Consider the following 10536-nt stretch of genomic DNA (forward strand, 5'->3'; position numbering starts at 1 on the left):
TTGGTGATCTTATTTAAACATTTACTTTCTAACCAAGTGATTAATATGTGGGCGAGAAAGCACAATTAAAAACATTGCTAACTGTACAAGATTGTTCATTTCCTATCATGTGTTTCAGTATATTAGTAAGGGGTAGGACAGAAAGAAATGATGAAGGAATTAGAACTGAAGTGTTAGAAGATCACAAATGAATCTACATTTAAAACATCAGAATCACAATGCTTTTGCATGGATTATAGATGGTAAATCAGTATAAAGTACAATCAGATAAGTATAAAAATAGAGGAAAATAAAAGATTAAGCAAATAAATATTCATTGAGTATGTTTGTTTTAATATTTACCAATGCTATTTTTACATTTTTTTAATTTTGTTTGGTGGTGGTAAACAGATGCTTTTTCTGCTTTAGAAACATGTGAAATCTCTATTCTGTCTGGTCTTAGTTCCAACAAGTTCAAATTCCCCAGGCTGAATAACATGCTCAAATTTGCTTATCAGATGTGTTGATCCTGATTTTCCATTCACACGGATCTCACTCAAACGTTTCCCAAATGCTAAGAAGAACATCAGCTGGAGCTAACCATTTTCATATCAGTAGTCTACACCTAGAGGTCTTCTGGGAATTACCTGAAAAAATTTTTCATCATCTTTAAGAAATACTGGAAATAAGACACAGATGAGAAGGCTATGAATAGCATTATGCTGTACAGAAAAGACAAAAAGGGAACCACAGTTCCATGTCAGTGTTGGGCAAAGTAAGAGAATAATTAATTTGGGACTCTAGCAACACAGATCAGAGGTTAAAAATATGACTAATAACTATAAGGATGTCTTTGCGGGAAGTATATCTTGTCAGAAAACATTGTTATATAGAGTGAATAGTAATGAATAAAAAAAAAAAGAGAGAGAAATTCAAAGAAAAACACCTATGACAAAATTAAAAAGCTCCTCCAACAGGATAGGAAACTGTTTTGGAAAACAATTACAAGAAAAATGTTTTGGAGTCATAATACTTAAATGCCTCATGTGAATTCCTCAACCACGACTGTGGGTAAAAGAACGAATGCCCAAGGAGAGGAATATTTAACTGAGATGGGGGAGCAATCTTGTCTGTGTACGCGGCGTCAGTGAGATGTCTGCTGGAACAGTGTGTTCAGTTCCAGTGGGGAAGAGTTCAAGGGAGATGTTATTTTCTGCAAGACGTTTATTTAATCTGACTTTTGATAAGAACTGGATGATCTGTTTGCACCGAGTAGATCAGTGTCAGTACTACTCAGCGTAACGCAAGCCAGAAAGCAACCTGAAGCACTGCACACCCTCGGATGCTTGCGTAGCAGCCCATGTGCCTAGGAATTACTTGGAGTTGACTTGTCTGACTTCAGGCATCTGGAGTTACTGTGTGAAATTGAGATAGACAGGGGCAAAGTCATGGCAAGCAGGCACACCCATGTCTGAGCTTGGAGACGGAGGTGTGAGAAAGGACCTGTGCCTGCCTGGGGTTTAGCTTCCTTCCCTAGGGGCTCCCAGAGCTCTGCCAAAACTTGGGACTTAGTTCTGCATCCAAACAGTTTAGGAAGTATGGGCTGAAATTCAGTTTGGATCTGCTCTTGAAATACAGTACAAACATCATAAAAAATCTTACTAGAAACCACTAGGTTTCAGGAATTTATCTAGGTTATAGAATGGCTGTGTACAGCAGGACATGTATTTTGATAACCTCTGAAGATATGGCTTGATCCGGTGTCAAAGTTTGGGAGCAGCCTTGTTGTGATGCCTGAAATTCAATCAGTTGAGCTGAATATCTGTAGTTTACGACACCTTATGGCTTTTTCCTGTAATTTACACTCTATACTGATTTGCAGTGGGACTTGTGATGAGGCTGTGGTGAGGTCCTGAAAACGTTGGTGGCATGAGGCTATTTTGGTTAGATGAGCCCTGGTTTAATCAATAGCCCTGACTGTTTTAGGGTTTGGTGTGACAGTGCTGAAATACGAACTCGCACGGAAGATGGATTGTTCTGAGATGGCTACATACACAGTGACTCCTACCTACTTTCAAAAGATTTTTTTTTGCTTTGGGGCAAGTGTTCTTCACTGCACTGTCTTGGCTCAGTGGATATCAGCCAACCAGCTTTTAAACTGGAGGATACAAGCACGGTGGATCAGACACAGACATTTTAAATACTAAATCAGAATCAGTGAGAAAGTAAGTAGAAGTGGTATTCAGTGGTTAATTATTTCTGCATGCTGCATCTCCTGGGCTTATCAAGAAAATTAATGAAGTATCTTGCTCCATTGTCCTCAATACCTTATGTATGTTTACACAGTATATTGCATTTCCAGTGTACAGCGGATGGAAAAAGCATTTGGTTGGGAATTTGGACTGAAGCACAACTTGGAGAGGAACAGTTGATGTTTTTAGTTCTATTTGGAGACGAGTGTCTCTTGATGAGTATAGCATTTGTGAAAGGATGATTTTGACCCCAAAAGGCGTGTCTGAGAAGCGTCTGCTCATTCACCTTGCACATCTATTTGTGTCTCTCCATTTTGATGAGTAGATTTATTTCAGAGCTACTTTTATTCTGTTCTTATCCTGTGGGTAGAGAGGAGTCTGATTTCAAATGCTCTTCGCTGTGGGAAAGACAAAGCATGCAGTGATACCTGTGTATCAAAAAGTTTCCCAGGAACTGAAGCACACTCTTGCAGAGGAAGATCTTTAGGTGAGCATGAAATTGGTTGATGACATTCAATACGGTTAAGAGGATAAGCTCTCAGTGACCTGGAATCTAATATGGTTCGTATGAGCTCTCTGCTTTGAATCAAACTAATGCCTTGCCAATTGCCACATGCTTCTGGCAAAATATAATGTTTGAGCTAGGACAAATTTCATCAATTTATCAGAGCGCTTGCACAGGATCAAAAGGCAAAATGAGAGACCATCATGGCAGGGAAAGGGATGAGGTCTAGGAGTTCCCCACAGGCTCTTTTGAGTGCTGCACGTGCTGTAGCCAAGGTATCAGCATATATAGGAGGTAACGATCAGCGCAAAGTCCCTGCGGGGCAGCCAGGAAGGAAATGGGGAAAAGCCTATCTAGGGTGCAGATGTGATCCAAGACACTGCTGGCCAAAATAATATGATTTCCCATGCTCACTGTATGGAGCACAAATCCATCTGAACTGCCACTGACATAAGGAAAAACAACATAAATGGTATGCAGCTATCAATGTCAGTATTTGTTCAACTTAAGTAAAGAGCTGAAACTGTGTTAGCAGAGCATATAATTTGAGCTCAGGATAACTGAATTGGATTTTTAAAACATTTCACATGTAACAGTAATGAAAGATTGTTAAAACTGAGGCCTTTTATCTTGATAATGTCCTTTTAAATGGCAAAAACACGAACAATACTTTCCCCCCTTCAAATTTTAAGAAGTAAGAGTCTTACAAAGTCTTTTATCCTAACTATCATGTTAAGTACTGGATTAGTCCTTCTGGCATTGCTTTAATAATAAAATTAAGGATATAAATGAGTCTGTTCAGTACTGAGGTCCTGTGCTGAACAAGTAGAAATTTATGTATGTGTATTTATGTTCATGAAAACATCAATAGCACCAAAGAGGAACCAGAAACATGATGAGCTCTTTATTCTTTATATCTTGGTCTTATCCTTCTAAGCCTGACCTTTCTTCCAACAAGTTCACAGTACCATAGTTATTCTGCCCTTCTTCCTCCATTTTTATTGGTGTTCTTGGCTAGACACTTACCCAACACTGGGCTGCTCAGAGGCGCTCTCAGAGCAGGGTTAGAGCCTGTGAGCAAAGACAAGGCCTTTTGGTCTAATTTTTTCCAGTATCTACTGTGGTCTTGAGCAGGGCCTTGACATGCTACTTCGGTATTAACAACAGATGATAGTATTAATAGGAGTAAATGATAAATTTCAATGCCTTCAACGTAATAAAGATTGCTGTGAGGCCATCTGTGAGACTGTAAATTCTTCAAGCTATTAAACAGATTGTTGTAGTCATTGGCAGTTTTTAAATCATCGGAGTAAAGGTTTTGGAGAAGAGTGTTTGTGGTTTATTTGGGTGTGTGGTTCCTGCCAGATGCATTTCTGGTTGATAACATCCCCAATATGAATGAGTTTGGTTGTTACGATCCTCACACTTCCTGTCAATAGAATAATTGTGCTATCTGGGACACTTCTAAGGCAAATGCCACGTTTTTATGTACTTATCCTCTTTCTATGGTGCTATAGTACTAATGGTACTACATTTTGCATAACTGTCAGTAAACAGCAGTGACACTGCTTTGATACAAGGGCTTAGAAACTTTCTGAGAACCCTGAATAAATATGCAAAGGAAAGAAGTACAGCTCTCCACTTCCAGGAAAAGCTGTGTGTTTGTAGGGCTGCCGGAGACTCTTACTGTGGTTTGGAAATACCAAGAAGAGAAAATGAGATTTTTAATCTTCATTCAGCATTTAATTCAATCATTTTATGTTATTATTTTGTGATCATACTTGCATTTTCTCTAAAAGCAGACAAGATAAGCAAGAAAATATTTCCTACCATTCCTGAATGGTCAACTATGTCAAATATATTGTTGATTTATAGCCTGGTTATTTAGTTGAAAGAAATTGATCCAGTTTGAGCCATGAATTTACATTGTGCATGATTGTGAAAGACTGCACCAGGCTCGCTCACCTCTTTGCTCACACTCAGCTGTTTCACAGATGTTGCCCTGCTCTGGACGAGGCCCCAGGCTACAGCCCAGTGCGATGGCAAAACTCCTGCTGAGATCTGCCTTGGCTCATGCTGTGTTGTTCCAAGCTTGCTGGAGGCACACGGCCAGCAAGCTCCAGTGGACTGGGGATTGCCTCAGAGTCCCCTTGGATTTCCCCCTAAATGCCCTGTATTAAAACAGGCAGCAGGAAACAGATCCTGGTCCCATTTTGCTTTGACTTGCAAAAACAGAATAAGCTGCCTTGTAAGGTTTGTTAAACAAACTGGCAAGGAAGGGGTCTGTGTAGGGGATGGGGACAAACAGGAAGCCTGTCTGAGCTGATTTAATGTCCTGTTCCCTGTGGAAGCTCCCAGGGGGACAGGATCAGCTCTCTCCCGGGGTGCAGTGCCCCTGGGCACAGCTGGCACTGCTGGCTTCCAGCATCGCCAGCTGCAGCGCAAAGCAGGTGCAAGGCTAGCCTCACATCAGGGAAGACTAATGGGTAAGGCCAAGTAAGTCCGAAATATGATTCAGTCCTGTGGTCGCCATATATCCATAATGACCAGAACAGCTGAAAGGTTAGGTTCTGCCTTTCAGTGCTTGCCAGGCTAAAACTTGAAAATCTTCTACAGGGGAATTTTAGATCCTAAGAGTAACTCCTATAAATGCAATCTTTTTGCACCTATTGGTGATATGAATATCAGAAGCTTCAAATCCTCATTAGTAATAACATCTGTTATTAAAAGTTACCTGTTTTCTACATTTGTTTTCCTGATTTTCTTGTAGGTCGCTATGTTCATCTAGACCTCAGACAATCATTGAGCCTTCTAACTGGTTTGGGGGAGAATCAATGCAGAGTCAACCATTTAGTTTCAAAACTGTTAATTTTTCCTTTGTAAAAGTGTATTAAATGTATTAAAGTGTAGCAACTGATAGATTCTTTTCTCTTATTCCTTATGCCTGTCAATCTTTGTCATTTTCTTGGCTATATTTAATATCTTTATTTTATAAATCAGCATGAAAGACTATCCTTGCTGCTTACTGTGGCCTTGAATTAAGAGTGTATAGCAGTAAAAACCACCCGCTCAACCCACTGGATGCATTAGCCTTGTCTCTTCAAGGAATGCACGTTTAACCCATGTCAACACATGAGCCCATTAATCCGTGAGGCTGATGCAAGAAGGACTGCCATCAAGTTCATCAGCAGGCACGCACTGGCAGTTCTGCAGGATCTGGCCTCAGTCCAGAATTAAAATTACATCACTACTGGAAGATGACTTAAAAAAATCTGCATAAACAATACCCAAATAATACCCAGTGGTTTTTTTTTTTTTTTTTTTTTATGGTATCAGTAGAGTTAAACATACTTCTAAACTAGACTCTAGAGAGAACTTGTGACAAAATGAAATACAGCCTGTTGAAACCTACTGTAAGCAAATACCACAAGCTATGCCAACCCATTATATTAGTTTCTCTGTAAAAGTAGGCCCAAATAAGAAGAAAGGACTTGCATATTCCTATCCCCATTGTTTTTAAATGGTACATCCATGAAGAGGGTTGGTGATCATATGGCTAAAAAAAATAAATAATTAAACAATGCACTGCAAATATCTAATACACAGTATATCTATCTAAATATCTAATCAATACAGTTTCAGGGACTTGTTTTTTATGAGGAAAAAAAATGGAAATGAATATCAAATATGCTTCCTAATCCTACTTAGTAATATTTAGAGACCCTGCTTTTATTTCAGAATTCCATTTTCATTATGGTTTAAATTCTCTTTGGCTCCTCTGATCCAGTGTAAGATACAGACTCATTTTCTACTTTTCATTTAGAAAAGCTGTGGTGTAATGCATCTTCTATTTGCAGCAAAGCAGCAAAAATGGAATTAATGTTTACTTCATGCCAAGTACATTATAACATTTATAAATGTAAATGGATTTCTATGGATGCCTCTGAAGTGCTGAGGTTATATATACTTGAAACATCAGCTGTGGTGTACATGTGTCAAAAACAGTAGCTTCTGATATTCTTTTGCCAAAAGGTACTAAGCTTTGTATGCTTGTCTAAGAAAAATGAGGCTGACAACTGATCTGGGATCACAGACTCCTGGCTCAGGGCCCTTGGTGCAATTTCTCATCAGATATTCCAGTGCTTTTTCAAACATTCATTTTCTGTAACCTGACCTCAACCTCCTGCGAGAAACTCCCTTCTCCACTGCAGCAGATGAAACTGGCCATGACTGGAGGATACAGAGTCTGATAATGTGGGGGGATTTTATCTTTACAGTTTGTCAGAGCACTCTACCAACAGTTTTGCCTTCTGAGCTGAGTTAGACTTTTTCTTTAAAGAACCGTTTGTTTTTGCCAACTGGCAATCTTCACAAATATTCAACTTGTTTTGCCAACTGGCAATCTTCACAAATATTCAATGTTAGCAATACTGCAACAGCAGTACAAGTATCTCAAGGGTTTTATATCTATATTTTTCCGAAGTGTGTGTATTGGTTTATATGTAGCCCCCACTATTGTGTACTGGAATGTATCTTTCCATTGTACCTCACTAAACTTGTTCTTCACAGTCTATCATCAGTCAACATTACACACAAGGCACTAAGCCAACCCAGTCTAATCCCACCAAAAGTTAACTGGATTTGGGTAACTTTTTGCATCACCTAGCAAATCATTCAGTTCATTTTCAGGGCTCCCTTCTTTATCTTTTCCCAGTTTCTGTAGAATTTTTTAGTGTTGTGGCATATAGTAAATCAGGAACATGTATATGAAGAATACAAGAGGAAGTTCCAGCTTTGAAAGTGGGTCAAGTATTATCATTATTAGTAATAACTGCTATGCACAATTCAAGCTTGTAGTCATGCCTTATCAACAATATTTTGTTATTTTATCACTGATCCTATTTTCAAGCTGTAAGAGAAAACTGATTTTAGTTATATATATTTGTATATATTGGTTCATTTGCTTTCTAGAGGTAGCCTTAACCACAGTTCCGTGACCTCAGTTAACCTTGTAAACCACACTAGTTTTTATGGGTACTTTGGCATAAACCATAAAATGATCTAATCATTTTAATGACTTCACTGAACTATACATTTTTAACAGTGTTTTTATCTTCCAGCTCCCTGTGACTTTGGAGGCAGTGTACTGAAACTGTTAATGACGTACAGTTCTTGAAGAGGGCAGAGATTTCTTTCTTTTTCTTTTTTTTTTTTTTTCCGGGTTATAGCTGTTGCAATCTTCCATAACTTTTTCCAGCTCATCAGAATACTAGATAGTAAACTGAGAGGTGCTGTTAACTCTCTGGATGGATGAGAGACCTTGCAGAGGGATCTAGATACGTTAGAGCATTGGTCAATTGGCAACAGCATGAAGTCCAACAAAGAAAAATGACAGGTCCTGCACTTGGGATGGCGTAATGCTGGACACAGGTACAGGCTGGGAGATGAGCAGCTGGAGAACAGCACTGCAGAAAGGGATCTGGGGGTGCTGGCTGACAGCTGGCTCAACATGAACCAGCAGTGTGCCCTGCAGCCAAGAGGGCAAACTGCATTTTTGGGTGCCTTAAACACAGCACAGCCAGCTGGTCAGAAGGTGTGACCTCCCCTGTCCCAGCTCCATGCCGGTCCTGTCACTGTCCACAGAGAGCAGAGCTTAGCGCCTGCCCCTCCGCTCCCCTCGTGAGGGAGCTGCAGGCCGCCATGAGGCCTCCCCTCAGCCTGCTCTGCGCTGGGCTGAACAAACCAAGAGAACTCAGACCCTCCTCATACATTGCCCTCTAGACCCTTCGCCATCTTCGTAGGCCTTCTTTGGACACTCTCCAATAGTTTTATGTCCTTTTCGTACTGTGGTGCCCAGACCTGCACACAGCACTCGAGGTGCGGCCTCATCAGTGCAGAGCAGAGCAGAGCAGGACAATCCCTTCCCTCAATCAGCTAGCAATGCCGTGCCTGATGCGCCCCAGGGTATGGGTGGCCCTCCTGGCTGCCAGGGCATGCTGTTGACTCATACTCAACTTGCTGTCGACCAAACCCCCAGATTCTTTTCCATGGGGCTGCTCTCCAGCCTCTCATTCCCCAGCCTGTACAGCCAGGGCTGCCCCTTCCCAGGTACAGAATGTGGCACTTGCTCCTGTTAAACTTCAAGTGGTTGGTGGTTGCTCAGCTATCTAATTTGTCAAGATCTCTCTGCAAGAGCTCTCTGCCCTCAACCGAGTCAACAGCTACTCTCAATTTAGTATCATTTGCAAATTTACTCAAAACACCTTCTAGTCACAGAATCACAGAATCACAGAATGACGGAGGTTGGAAAAGACCTCTGAAGATCATCTTATCGACCCCCCCTGCTGAGCAGGATCACCTAGAGCTCATTGAGCAGGATGTAGTCCTACGTCCAACTCATTCGTGGAAACATTGAAGAAAACTAACCCTAAAACGGAGCCCTGGGGAACTAGTGACTGGCCACCAGCCTTATGTAACCCCCATTTACTATAACCCTTTGAGTACAATGCATCAGCCAGTTGTCCACCGATTGTATTATGTTTTTATCTAGCTGTATGATGGACATTTTGTCCAGAAGAAAGGTCCCTTTCAACTGAACTATTCTATTCTATTCTATTCTATTCTATTCTATTCTATTCTATTCTATTCTATTCTATTCTATTCTATTCTATTCTAGGGGCACAACAAATTATAAGAAGTCATTGAAAAGTGTATTTCATACTGCAACATTTTTTAGATTTTGGAATGTTAAAATATCAGCCATCAGTAAGAACCAAAACTACAGGAACTGTTGCATGAAAAAGGCCATTTCTAATTGTTTAGCTTGACTGATAGTATTAGTTAACTTCTCATTTCTTATGCTGGTTATATATGTGATTGTCCAAATTCATGCCATGACAGGCTTCTCATTTGGTTTTGGGAGGTATTTGCATTTTTTCTAATGTGAACAGTACCCTGTAGTTAGTAGAATTCCATCTTCTGTCTACTTCAAACTCTAAGAAACATTAATTCAGATATCCGGCATTCATTTTAACCTAAGATAAGAACATTTAGGAATTTGAGAAACTAGTGGTACCTTATAGGGAGGAAACATCCACTCGTAAGGTCCACTTTCAGTGACAGGCAATGAATAGCATCAGCAGAGGTGTTGGTATTTCTTATTTCTACAATTAGAATCTCATGTTCTGTAGACATAGAAAAAGTTATTACATCTCTCACTCTATTCTTACTGCAGTGCTTCACAGATGCTGTTCACACTCCCTGAATTTTTCACGGTTCTCAGATGATGTGATGCCTTTTCTAACTTTTCTTTATGATCACTTATTTCTGCTTTCATTAAAGCCCTCATAAGCTTTCCCCAGCTCCTTGTCAGAAGCTGCTCAGTTCCTAACAGGGCTAGAAAAAATATGGACAATATGAAGTCATAGTTGGATTTTTTCCCATTCACAAAATGCTTTTAGACTAAAGAGTCTGACCTCATTTGATATCTAAAATTATAGTGTTATTAAAGAAACCTGAATTCATTTTGTTCTCTGCAACACAGAAAATAAATGAAGGAAGTTTGCACGGGAGTTGATTAAATGTTTCTAATAATGGGACTTTTTATTATTCTCCTGAAAGCTCTGGTTCTTGGTGAAAATCATTGTCTTTGTAATAATTACAAAGACATGAAATTGTGGTACAGATGGCATCTTATCCTGTTGCTTACAGTAGGACATTGGAGGAAAGCAAGATAACCCCTGAACCTGTGGGTAGCTGCGTGCACATGATTTCCAAAGGGCTGTGCAAAGGTGCAGGCAG

This window comes from Anser cygnoides, chromosome 2 (genome assembly GCF_040182565.1).
Source record: "Anser cygnoides isolate HZ-2024a breed goose chromosome 2, Taihu_goose_T2T_genome, whole genome shotgun sequence".
NCBI lineage: Eukaryota > Metazoa > Chordata > Aves > Anseriformes > Anatidae > Anser > Anser cygnoides.